This window comes from Equus przewalskii, chromosome 29 (assembly GCF_037783145.1).
Source record: "Equus przewalskii isolate Varuska chromosome 29, EquPr2, whole genome shotgun sequence".
NCBI lineage: Eukaryota > Metazoa > Chordata > Mammalia > Perissodactyla > Equidae > Equus > Equus przewalskii.
Window position 1 is genome coordinate 20,003,877 of NC_091859.1, and position 13,900 is coordinate 20,017,776.

At 49.4% G+C, this 13,900-nt stretch overlaps 1 long non-coding RNA gene across 1 annotated transcript; it reads right to left on the reverse strand.

Annotated features, from left to right (window-relative positions):
- Positions 1-434: 434 nt before the first annotated feature.
- On the reverse strand, positions 435-6,462 carry LOC103547296 (uncharacterized). The gene is made up of 3 exons (XR_543914.2): positions 6,027-6,462; positions 4,843-5,162; positions 435-2,007 (listed from the first exon to the last, which is right to left on the reverse strand). It is a non-coding gene; the product is annotated as an uncharacterized lncRNA (long non-coding RNA).
- Positions 6,463-13,900: the final 7,438 nt, after the last annotated feature.

A 13,900-nucleotide genomic window follows, 5' to 3' on the forward strand; every position in this document is an offset into this window, starting at 1 on the left:
GTTATGCTGAATTCATTTTTTCCCCAGCACCTGACACATCATGCGCTCATAAATATTTCTGGAACGGATGAATGTCACTTCCACAATCATATGGGTGACAAATGCTCGTACACCTGCTTTTGCCTGAAGTCTTACACTTAAAACGTACAAAGTTTGGTACATTTGTGCCTTAAACTTGGCATTTGGTGAAACAGGACCTTTGCAATTTTCCACAAAGCCTCCATGCGGAAGAAACCAAGAGAGAGGCCAGCCACTGGGTGTCTTCTCCACCTCAGGTGCTCTTTTACACCCAGGGTTATAACCTAGAGCCCCTCACACACACACATGCACACGCATGCACACACACACGCATGCACACACGTACACTCCAACACATGCACACACACACATACATACCCACACACTCCTTTTCCTGAGATTGTTCTCAGACCAACTGGCACTCTGAAGATAACAAATTTATAGCACATATTTAAAAAGCAATTCAACTAAAATTTCCGAAACCTGATGGATCAAGAGCAGACAAGTAGAGGATACCTTTGAAAAGAGATTCAGATATACAATTTTTCTTGCGGTAAATGTCCATAACATAAAGTTTACCATTTTAACCCTTTTAAAGTATACAGCCCAGTGCCATGAAGTATATTCACATTGTTGTGCAATCAGCACCCCCACCCATCTCCAGACCTCTTCCGTTATCCCCAGCCGAAACCTGTACCCATCCAACAATAACCACCATTCCCCACCGCCCGCAGCTCCTGGGAACCACCATTGTCCGTTCCGTCTGTACGACTTTGACTATTCTGAGTAGCGCACATCAATGGAATTGTACAATATTTGTTCCTTTGTGTCTGTCCTGTTTTACTTAGTATAATGTCTTCAAAGTTTGCCCATGTTGTAGCATGTATCAGAATTTCATTCCTTTTTAAGGCTGGATAATATTCCACTATATGTACACACCACATTTGGTTTATCCATTACCCTGTTGATGGACATTTAGGCTGTTTCAGATATATTTTTCTAAAAGGAAGCATCATAATATTCCCTGAGATTCTTAAAATTTTATAATATGCACCATAAAGTCTTTTTGATGATGGGGGATAATCTCTCTCAGTGTCAGTGAACCAGCCAGCCCCTCTTTCCCACATGGCCTCGGAGGTCTTCTGTGACCACAGAGAGAATGCTGCCAAGAAAAAAAAAGATAAGATGACCTTTCCAGAGGTAAGACTGTGGTCAAACCTGGGCTTATTGAGCACCGTCTCAGAAATGTCCATTCAATACCCACATACCCAGTGAGAGCACCAGCCTCATAAAAAGACACAGATGGCGGGCCAGCCTGGTAGCATAGCGGTCGGGTTCACGTGCTCTGCTTCAGCAGCCCAGGGTTCGCAGGTTTGGATCCCGGGTGCAGAGCTAGCACTGCTTGTCAGGCCATGCTGTGGCGGCATCCCACGTAAAATAGAGGAAGATTGGCACAGATGTTAGCTCATCAACAGTCTTCCTCAAGCAAAAAGAGGAAGATGGACAACAGATGTTAGCTCAGCGCCAATCTTCCTCACAAAAAATAAAAAGACACAGGCGCATTTATCAATGGCCTTACACCCCTAGAGATCACTCCCACATAACCCAAATGAGCCCCAAATCATGGCATCAGGTTTGCAATGAGGCAGACTCAGGCAGGTGAGATTTGGAGCCTCTTGCTCCACTGAGAGAGTAGTTTTTTCATACCCGGAGCTTGTGGTGTATGTGGGATGGGGAGGGGGTTGCCAGAGTTGATGTGAGTACCCACGTCTATGGCTTATCTGTTATGAACATGCCAACCTTATCACCACACTCGATCTACCCAAGTCACTGAAGGGCCTCAACGGACAGCAGTCAGCACAGCGAACAGTGTCTTCAACTCCGACAGATGGAGTCCAGGTGACAGTTCCCCTTCCTTCCTGATCTGTTCATATTCGTCACATATTTGGAGAGCACCCACTATACGCGTGCCGGGCATCCTTCCAGCGACTGCAGAAGTGAGCAAGACAGACAAGGTCCCTTTTTACTCAAGGAGGTTTTACACTTATAAACAGTAAACAGGCAAATGACAAGACTTCAGACTGTAGTAAAACTTATCAAGGGCTCAATCGGGGAGAGGCAACAAGGAGTGGCCATGGGGAAGGAGTGGGAGAGTCCTGTTGACCCGGGCATCAGGGGAGGGTGCTCTTAGGAGGTGAGACTTGAGCTGAGACCTAAGGCCGAGAGGAGCAAGCCGTAGAGAGAGCTGCAGGGGGCTTTCCAGGCAGAGGAAATTACAAATACGGAGGTTTAGATCTAGAAAGAGCTTGGCGTGTTCAAGGAGCAGAAAGAAGGCAGAGAGCTATGGCAGAGCGTAATGAGCAAGGAACAGATGGTGGAGGGAGGAGGACCATGCACGCCGGGGTAAGGATCCTGACCAGTCACGGGAGGCCAGAAGCAGATGAGAAGCAGAAAAACGATCTGACTTCCATATTCAAAGGAGCGCTCAGGTTGCAGGTGCAGTGGGGAGAGGGACTGTGTGTGTCTCCCCGTAATCCCTTCCTTCTTTGGGGAACATCGCGGGAAGGGGCTCCGAGAGCTCAGCCTAGTCTCACCTCTCCCTCACTTGGCAGGACCTCAGCCAAAGCCTGAGGCCAGCCGCTGCGCTGTGGCAGGAGCCTTTGTCAGGCGTTGCTCCTGCCTCACTGTTGGGTCTCCTTGTCTTGAGAGCCCTGCGGCCTCACATTGCCCTTGGGTGAAAATGGGGAGGAAGGTTTTTCTCTCCGAGGGAGCTCCTGAGGGAAGACGACAGGAAGCCCTGACAATGGATGTGCTTTCGAGGGAACCCCTGGGCTAGTGGCTGTCTCTAGACGGAGTGTGCACCCTGCAGAGGAGCAAGCAAAGGCAGAGCGCCATTTCCCAGACTCCTGCCCTGCGGGGGGTAGTGATACCTTGGGGTGGGGCTGGGGTCAAGGGTGGGAGGGTGAAGCTGCATCACTTCCTTTTTGGGAATTGCTCCTCCCTCCTCCATGTGTTCAGTAGGTAGTTGAACATTCACATCCAAAGCTCAGAAGAGACAACCAATCTGGAAATATAGATTTAGAAGCCTATGGTGGCACGTGAAGTCATGAAAGGGAAAGAAAAATCTTGGGGCAAGTATGTGGAATAACCAGAGAGGACCAAAAACTGATCTCTAGGGAACAGCAACATTTTAGGGTGAGCAGAGTAAGAAGAGACAAAGCAAAGGGGCAGAGAGGGCCCAGGGAGAGGCAGGACCAAGGAGGGAGAGACTGTTTCAAGAACGAGGGTGTGGCCAACAGAGCCAACGAAACCCTCTGCCAGAAGCCCCACTGTGAATCCAGCTGGTGATCCAGCCATTGGCTGGTACTCACTGTTACCCAGGCAACAGCATCGGTTCTTTGAATAGGTCTGGCTTTGTGTACAAGGTAGCAGGGAGAAGGAGAAAGAGATGCCAGACGCGTAGACAGACATAAAATTGGTGAAGGTTTCCTGATGAAGATGAATCTTAGCAAAATTCATACAGCACTGTTGGGATTGGCCAGTTGCCAAGACTGGAGGAGCAAATATCCCAGACTGAGGGGGCAGCAAGGGGACATCCTGGGCACTGCCTGCAGTCTAGCGTGCCTGGATTGTCGGGTACACGTGGGAAAGTCATGAGAGATGGGGCTGGAGAAGACAAGACGGCAGGGTGAGATGACAACAGGACTTTCGGTCCTTTCGGTTAAGGAGTTTGCATTTTCTTTCAAGGCAATAGGGATCCGCCAAGACATTTGAAGCAGAGGGCTGATATGATCAAATTTACATTTTGGACTGATCACCCTGGCAACAGAGAGAGGCTGTCGCATTAATGCAAGGTGAGAAATTACGAAGGGCCGTGGCAGTGAGGATGGATTTGTGATCTATTAAGGAAGAGGAATTGGCAGGGCATTTTATACTTACCGGCAAAATTAAAAGTTGATGCCCTGAGTGAGGATCAATGGCAAAGACTGTTAGTTACAGAATCTCCAGTTTTTAGCTGGGCCCGTGGCTACCAAAAATACAACCTGCATATCTCATGTTTCTCACAATTATAAGGGCCAGGGGTCTAGGTTCTGTCTGATAATTTGTAAGAGAATGAGTCTTATTCCGGAAACCTTCTTCCTAAGTTATCTGCTACCCACTCTTTGCCCCTCTTCTTTATCCTTTCCTCCTTCCTGCTGGATGGATATGATGGCTGGAACTGGAGAAACCACCTGGGACCTTGAGATGACCGTGACCTTAGAAATGGAGGTCAAGCATAGCAGGGAAACAAGACAGAAGGAGTCCCTGGGTCGCTGAGGGCTTCTTGAGCAGAGCTACCCAATCAACCCAGGAGTACCCACCTCCAGACTTTCATGGTGGGGATAAACGTCTTTTTTCTATCTTGTTTAAAGCCACTGTTATATTGGACCTCTTTTATCCTATTACCTAATTAACTGGACCTGATCCTAACTAACAAGGCTCTCATTTTTAGCTGTTCATAAAATCACAAACTCTGGGAGCCATTAGTCTGTACCACCCGTCAGCCTTTAGCAGATTCCTCTTTTGTCTCTGATGCCTTTTTGCATCCTTGGCACTGAACACCCAGCCCCACCTTGGAGATGCTCAATAAACACTGAAGGGGCGGAGGCGGCAATACCCAGAAGTGTCTTCTTGTTTTCAGACCTTGTTACTCATCAGAACTCAGAAGAAATTTGAAATGTGGATTTCACCAAGCAAAATAGTGAACGCCTTGCCTGGTGGCACTCAGCCCAGGAGTGCAAAGGAGTAGGGAGGGGACTCTAGCAGGACTCTGACTCTGCTTACCTCACCTGGGGACGTGCAGCCTTGCAAGCACTGACTCATCTGTTCCTTGGGGCTATGACTTGTATCGGTTTGCAGCAGCAAGAGGAGAGATGATAGCATCAGGGTGGACATGCAGCAAAGTTGTGGCGAAGATTCAGTTGACGACTTCAGCTGGTTCCCTGCTGACACCCTCTCCCAGCAGCCTCTGTTGTCCTTTGCAGCATATATCTCATTTAGAACAAATTAATGTTTCCCGCAATTATTTATTCAATGTGTGCTCCCTACCAGAGCATTAGCTCCACGAAAATCAGGAACCGAGTTCGCCTTCTTCCTTCTGGTACCTGGAGGACAGAAGGTGCTCAATAAAATACTGGTTGAAAAATAAATGAATGAGTCAACCTTTTCATGCAAAGAAGAAAGAGATTAACAAAGACAATGGGTCAAGTTTTACATGGGAAAGCCCCTTTGCAAGCGTGAAAGGAAGTTATTGTATTGCTAAATAGGATTATCCGCTTTGTGAACGAGCCCTGGCAGGAGTCTGAATCCTGACCTAGCTCCATTCCCACCCCGCCAGGTAAACTCTGTTACCCAGTGCTCCAGGAAATGCAAATGCATTTCAATATTCGCTTTAAAAAATAAATTTTTTCTGCTGCAAGCAAAGAGAACAGGACCTTCAAAGGCTGTGCCCAAGGTCAGACAGAAGTGACTTTGAAACTCTCCCCAGGATCGGGCCGCAGGCACCTGTGGTTGGGGGCCTAGCCTGGACCAGACAGGGCCAGGAGCTGGAGGGTGGCGGCAAGCGGATTTGCCCAGCGGGGAGCGGGCGCGGGGGGAGGGCGCCCTCTGCCGGGGGTGACGGAAAGCGCGTCGGCACGCGCGCGCTTCGGTCCTCCGTCTGTCCTGAACCTCCAGAGGAGGCATCAATTTCTTCCCGGGGAAAACGTGGAGGGGAAGAAAAACTGACTCAAACTCCCGCCGAGGAGGTGTTCCTCACGAGTGTTTTCCGAGCCCTGCCCTTACAGCCCCGAACATTCCCCGGCTCAAGGGGAAGGACTGCGGTTAATTGCAGATACTGATTAGGGGCCCCGGGGCGCTGCCCCCGCTTCCCATCCCTAAAGCGCAAATAAAGAAGCGACTGCTTGAGACGATCAGAAATGGCAGGTCCTGACGGACCCGCAGGAGCCTCTCGACCTCGTCACACTCACCTTCCCGGGTTTTGGAGCGCAGGGCGAGGATGCCCTTGGGTTGGATCTCCGCGCAGGAAGAGACGCTGCGCGCGGCCTGAGCGCCTGGAACTGGCCCTGGGGGGCTGACCGCGGTGTAGACCTCCGGGACCGTCCCGACACCTTTAGGCCGAGAGTCGGGACCCCGAAGGTGGCAGGGGCGCGCGGACCCACGCGGGGGCCGAAGCCGGGCTCTGTCCCCACCTCCCGACCCCCCTCCCCAACCTCGGTTGCGCGTCTACAAAATCGGGAGGCTGAATTAGTTGGCCAGGTGGCCCCCAACTCTCGTAGCTCCTGTTTCTGTTGTCCTTTTATAGACCCAGACTGTGTCAGTGGAGGGAACTGAAGAACAGGAGGGTGGAACCAGACGGAAAGGATGGTTGGGAGCCGTCTAAGCAGCTCCCTTCACAAGAAAGGTGTAACCAGCTTTCTAAGGACCCGCGTCTCTCTTTATTGAATCGGGAGTGACACCTAGCGGCACGTCCGCCTCAGCGTCGCGGCGGGGCTGGTTCTCTCTGGGGCGTCGGACGCCGGACTTGCCTGCCCTCGTCTCGGAAGCGCGGGCGCCGCTGTCTCCCCGTCAGCCGCCCTTTTCATGCAGTGTAGGCCGCTGTAGTTAAAATGCTCTTCTCGGCACAGCTGGCTCGGGCGCATCGCTCACTCTCAGGCAGCAAATATGTCTTGAGCTGGCTACTGTTCCAGGGGCTGCAGCTACAAAGACGGCCAAGCCTTGGTTCCCGCCCTCAAGAGACTCACAGCTCAGCTGGGGAGAAATGGAGCAGTAAAAAAAAAAAATTATACTCCATTGGATACGTACGAAGAGTGTATGTTGGATGCTATACACCCCTGGTACAGGGGTGTATAGGTACCAGGGGTGGACCTAACTATGCCTAGAGGCACTGAGGCAGGTGGCAATACTTGAGCTAAGTTTTGAAGTTGAGATGGTATATGTTAGACAGTATTCTAAGATGACCCCAAAGATTCACGGCCTCCAGTGTACACACCTGCTCTCAGTTTTCAATCAAATGCTAATTTAGGTCCAGCTGTAAGAGGTTTGGCAAATGCAATTAAGATCCCAAATCAGTTGACCTAAAAATCTGGCTATTATCCTTGGTGGGCCTGACCTAATCAGGTGAGCTTTTAAAAGAGACCAGGCTTTGGGGCTGGCCCCGTGGCCGAGTGGTTAAGTTCGCGCGCTCCGCTGCAGGCGGCCCAGTGTTTTGTTAGTTCGAATCCTGGGCGTGGACATGGCACTGCTCATCAGACCATGCTGAGGCAGCGTCTCACATGCCACAACTAGAAGAACCCACAACGAAGAATACACAACTATGTACTGGGGGGCTTTGGGGAGAAAAAGGAAAAAATAAAATGTTTAAAAAAAATAAAAAAGAGACCAGGCTTTTCCGGCAGAAGAGATTTAAAACATGGAAAGGATTTATCATGGGTGAGATTCTCCTTTGCTAGCTTTAAATGGAGGGGGCCACGTGGCAAAGAACGTGGGCAGCCTTTAGGAGCTGAGAGCAATCCCTGGCTGAGAGCTAGCAAAGGAAGAGGTGAAACTGAATCCTGCCAACAACCAGTGAGCTTGGAAGAGAACCCTGAACTCCAGATGAGAACCCAGCCCCAGCTAAGACCTTGATTTTAGCTTTGTGGGAACCCCAGCAGAAAGCCAGCCTTGCTGTGCCCCAGCTGCTTACATTGTGGTAATTTGTTAGCGGTAGAAAATGAATACAGATGGCGCTTTGAAGAGAGGAACAGCATGAACGAAGGCTCAGAGGCAAAAAGCAGCAAGGTGCATTTGGAGAACTAAAGTCACTCAGTACAACTGGACCGTGGGGAACAGAGGAGGTGGTCAAATGAAATATTGCAAATTTGGCTTTGGGCCAGAGAGACTGTGCCCTTAGGGGAGTTAACTTAGCTCTCTGTGCCTCGGTTTTCTCAAAGGTAAAATGGGGCTAATAATAGTAGTTAAAGAGTTGTTGGTTCGTGGGACATATGTGTATGGAGGGTTCAGCACAGTCTTGAGACAGGATACGTGTCCACAAACTGTCGGGTAGTAACAGTTACAGTGATAATCATGTGGAGAACGGACTGGAATGAGAGGCGAAGGAATACCCTTTCTTACAGAGTGGACGGAGACCCCCTTATCAGGAGCACCTGGGGAGCTTATTAAGAAAGAATGCAGATGCCCGAATCCTACCTGAGTCCAGAATGAATCAGACTCTCAGGGGGTGGGGCCTGAGCATCTGCACTTTCCAGAAGCTTCCCAGGGGCTCTTTAGGAGAATCACGGAGCAAGAGATGAGAAGGCTTGCATGTGGGCCATCGTGATGGGCCAGGCTAGAGGGAGTGACTGAGAGAGTCAGCCAGCAGGACCTTGGCGGTGAGCATGGGAAGGGCGGTGGTAGACTGGGAGGCAGGTAGAACGTACAGGACTGGACAGCTGATTGGGAGGGGTGCAAAGAAGAGGGAAGGCAGAGGGCGGGCCGGGGCCATCTTGAGGAGGTGGGCGAAGGTGGTTATGTCGACTCAAGCTGGGTCGTGAGAGTCCAGGCGTCTGGGGGACATTCAGGTGGAAAGTCACGTAGACAGTTGGAAAGACTAAAATTTAGGAGCTACATTGAGGCTGGAAGTACAATTTTGAATGTCTGTGAGTGGGGAGGAGTCCAGGGAGGTGGCCATCCCCGGTGTCCCCAGCCTCGGAGCAGTCCAGATGGAGACAGTGGGACTGCATCCTGAGGCCAGGACACTAGCAGCTCAGCGCAGGACCAGTGAGGCCGTTCCAGTGGTGCAAGGAAGGAGGAAGCCAGACTGCTGAAGGGGAGGCAAGGCAGAAGGCGGCTGTGAGAAAAGGAGACCGATAGGGCAGGACCTAGTGAGGCACTCAGCCCTCCCCCGGCCTTGCATTGTGCCAGCCTAGACACACAGGGCCACACACACATGGCTGCAGCTGGGCGGCCTTGTGGCGCTGCCCCCGGACTGTGCAGGCAGGTGAGTTCTCAAAGAAAGAAGGGGTGCCTGGATGCCGAAGGTCCAGGGTGCAGATGCGTTTATAAGTGTAGGGCTGGGCCCTTGAGCTGGAAAGAGGCGTGAGGGTGGAGGAGTGAGGGAAAGATGACAGCCAACAGGCCAAAGGGTCGCTGAGCTGTGTGAAGGGCCCAGCTGGGAGGAGAGAACAGGAATCCTGCGGGGAGCAATTGTGCGACTTTGGGGACAGTGCCTCCGTTACCTCTTGCCTCAGTTAGCTCGTCTGTATGATGGGAACGATGGTGCTGCCCACCTGGGAAGGTGGCTGCAAGGATTTCCTGAGATGGCACCCACAGTGACCAGCGCAGAAGCACGAATAAACGGCAGCTATCCTGAGGACTGTAATTATTGTTATTTTATAAGTCAGAGGATGGCACGTCTCTGTTCAGAAGCTCTCATTGCTTCCCATCTCCCGAGGAGTGAAAGCCAACATCCTTGACCGTGACCCGGTCCTTACTCTCCCTCGGTTCTCTCTGCTGCCGCCACGGGGCTCGGGGCTGCGCATCAGGCACGGCAGGCTCGCTCCCACCTCCGAGCCTTCGCCCTCCTGTCCCTTCCACCTGCAACACTCTGGCCCAGTCGCCCTCAAGGCTCACTCCCTCCCCTCCATCAGGACTTTGCTCCGATGTCACCTTTTTGGTGAGACTTCCTTGGTCTCCCCAGTTTCAGCTTGCAACACCCTTGTCCCTGCCCCAGAGCCCCCTACCTCCCTTCCCACTTTACTTCACTCCGTAGCCCTTTCCCCCATGGCCAGGTTCCAGGTCGTATTGATCTGTTTGTCGACTGCCTCTCTGTCCTCAGTAGAACGCTCGTCTTGCTCACTGCAGTATCCTCAGAGCCTACAACGGGGCCTGGCATCTGGTTGGCACTCAGCAAGTATCTGTCGCGCAGGAGTGAATGATCACTAAGGTCTTGCCTCAAATGTCACCTCTGCAGAGATCCCCTCCCCCCGTCACCACTCTCTCACATAGCACCCCCGCCGTCACTCGCTGTCCCCTCGCTCCTCTTTGCTTTCCTCATCAAACTTCTCCATACCTGGGATTAGAGATTTGTCCACCTGCTGATGGTTTGTCTCCCCAGCTAGATGTCAGCTCCCAGAGGGCAGGGATTTAGTTCTGTTCACTGCCACCAGGGATAAAGTGAGCACATGATGCATTGTCTGTTGAATGACTGCAGTATCCTTGTTTTTTACTATTATTATTAATCGTGGTGTTGGAAAGCAGAAGGTAAGGAGCAGTTGCCCTGTGAAGAGTGGAGTAGAGCAGGAGGAAGAAGATGGCCTCCGGGCAGGACACCCGAGATGCATTGTCCACTGGAAAGTGCAGAGAGAACGAGGACCCCAGCCCCACCCCCAGCCTGGATCAATCCCCACCCCCAGTGCCCTGGGCGCCAAAAGTATGGACTACCCCACAAGCAGCGACCAGACTGTTTTCTTTTCTCCTCTCCTGGAGCACCTGGAACGGCACATGCCGGTGCTCTATAAATGCTTGTGAGGGGAGAGCACAGGAACCTCCTGGAACTTTAGAAGGAGCAGCATGAACACCAACAACCGGTCAGTCTGTTCTTGGAAAGGTGCCAAGCAGCACTTCCTTTTCCAAGTGATGTTTGGGAGCTAAGGCAAGGCCTGGGGTCCTCCACTCCAGAGAGGAAAGCAAAGAGACACAGATACTGGAGGGCAGATGCCAGACCCATGCTGCCTGGTTCAAACCCAGAGCCACTGCCTACTGGGATCCTGAATCTGTGCCTCAGTTTCCTCATCAGTAAAATGAGGATGATATTAATGCCCACCTCATAAGGTTGTTATGAGAGGATATACACACACACATATATACATATATATATTTTAACAAATACATGTATTATGCATATACATTTTTAACAAATACATATATTATATATACATATTTGTGTGTATGTGTACATATATATTTTTTTAACAGTTCCTGGATTATATGCCAAGAACTGTGAAAGGTTTGAGAGTTTACCCTACTTGTAAGCTAAGTTTGCCTACTGCCCTTTCATAAATGCTGGCAGATGACACAAGACTCCAGCTCAGAGGCAGAGGATGAAGGACTTTCTGACTCACATGAATAGCAATACCCAGAGTACCAGCATTGCCCAGTTCCCTGCGCTCAGTTCCCACGGAGTGACGCAAAGACGATACCTGCACATGCAGGAGGGGAATCCTGAGCTTAGGGTAAACCAAATATTTTATAATGGGCAGTCAGCACGCCTGCCGTTTGCCCAGAGGGAGACACTATCTCTATCTTCCAATGCTATTCGCTAACAGATATCTTTGAAAAGATAATCCGGAACCAAGGAGTCAATGTCTCTGCTTTTGAGAAGTGTGGAAATACAAGAAATCTATGGAGAGCTGTGCCAAGAGCATGTGGGAAAGGCTATTATTATTATTAATAGCAATAATACTGTGGTAAAAGGTACCCATACTGTATAACTTCACTTCTTTTGGTGACTCTGAAATTGATAGAAGTGATAACAGAGCAAACCAAGACATAGACTAAAGAAAAGTTACAAAGACTAATGGCAAGTCACGGCGTTTGAGTTAATGCTCAGTGACTAGACTACCAAATACATTTCACAAATGAGTTTCCGGGGGGAAAAACCTGCTGTCAGCAATTGATTATGATATTGGGCAAATGAGTTTGCAATTTCAAGCTGAATAATCTATCACTCCCTATCTTAGAAACTCAGGCACTCAATCTTTTTTGACAGGCAGCATGTATATAGTCTATTGCCAGAAAGGAAGGCAGTTGTCAAATTCCTAATTTTTCTCTGTGAAAAATTAACATTTAACTCAAATATAAGATCTGGAGGAACACAGACAACCTTAAATACAAAGCGCGATCCAAGATTTGTACTAATTAATAAGCTGATGAAAAATTCATTGGAATTCAGAGAAGAACTAAGTGGAAAAACTGGCCAGTGTTAACACCGAGTTCTATGAAATGTTTAAGTCTATCCAAATAGGCAGCCACCCCTCTGTCATAATTATAATTTAATCATGCACATGATTATTTCATTTTGTAAGACTTTAGCTGTGCATCAAAAACTATGCAGAGAGAATATTATTTTAAACTTTGTGATTTCTAACCATTATATTATACCAGCATGTTAGAGATTTTTGAAGACCGGCTCAGCTACCTGAAATATGAATTTTTTTTTAAAGATAAAAGAGAAGACATCCTTTTGAATGCTGGCTTTGCCATTCACTAGCTGCGACCTCCAGCAAGTTCTCTGAGCTCTTTGAGCCTGTCGGCCCTATCCAAACGGGGCTGAGAGTGATGCATGAGGTTGTGGCAAAGGGGCATGGTTATTATTATCAATTACTCCCTTCCAGATTCTTAACCAAACGAGACCAGGAACCAGATGGAGATTGAAATGTAGCAATTGGCTTGTTATCAGGACAGCTGGATTGATGAATAAGATAGTCCCCAGGCTGAAATTGGGCTTCCTGCATGCACCCGACCCACCCCACCCCAGTCACCCACCCATCCAGTCTTGGGACCTGGGTGTGGAGAGAGCGGGTCTGCAAAGGGACACCCAGACAGCCCCAGGGAGGCTGCCAGGCTGCCTCACCCACGGTGGGGCAGGAAAGAGAGCAGCTAGCAAGAGGTTGAGCCTCTTGTTTTCTGTCCTTCGTGTAGAATGTTCTGGCTTCTTGAACATAAGTTGATGCATTCGATTACATTCATTCATTCATCCCACAAACAATTATTGAGGGTATACGACTTGTAAAGAGTCCTTGCAAACCAAACCATGAACCAGGCTTTAGTGCCTGCCTTCCTGAAGCTTATAATCTCTGCAGGCAGGTGGACATGTGGTCAAACCCCTGCGGTGTTTCTCCAGGAATCGGGAACGGAGATTATACAAAATGTGTGTTTGTAAAGCACTTACCATAAGTACCTGGCCCAAACTAAGCACTCTAAGTATTGGCTACTATTTTTATTATTATTATGGCCAACCTTGTTATTTTGCTATATCCCAATACCACTTGGTCTATTATTAATATTTTCCTTAAATCATCTTCACCAGTCTCCTGAGCAAGGGTCTATCAACTTACAGGTTGGAAGGGCTGTTATGTTTATATAATACACATAGAAATAAAATATGTTATTATTCAAATAAAACTTGATCATCTGGAGACCCCACAATCATTTCCTCACCCAGCCCATCTGGAGAAACAGTCCTCTGCAGGGGTTCCCTCACATGTCCATCTGCCTGCGGGGAGTTTAAGCTGTGTGAAGGCAGGCAGCAAAGCCGGGCTCATTTTTTAGTTTGCAAGGACCCTTGGCGAGCAGTATACCCTCGGTAATTGTTCGTGGGAGAATGAGTGAATGTAACTGAATGCATCAACCGATGTTCAAGAAGCCAGAACATTCTACACGGAGGACAGAAAATAACAGGCGAATTCAGAATTGCAATGAGCTGCCTTCTCCCTCGCCACACCTGCACCCCTGGGACAACTGGAATGACCTGCCCTCCCCATTTTCTCTCTCTCCTTTCAACAAACTAACCTCCTGGCTTATTTGACAGCACGTTGGAGGGGGCTCCAGGGTAGAAGGAATCGTGTAGTTGTAAGGAATCAGATGGGGGGAAAAAGCAGATTTCAGCAACAGCAGAATGCTCTCACTGTTTAAAAAGCACTTGTCCCTTAGGCTTGAGAAGATTAGAAGCTAATAATTTATGTTGAAACCCAGTGAAACCCTCCACAAAGTCCTATTGCTTGTCCCCGCCTTTTGACTGACAGATATGAAAATAGAGACTGATTTGAAAACCTGGGGCTGTTTAACTAGAGCAGCATTAATTTCT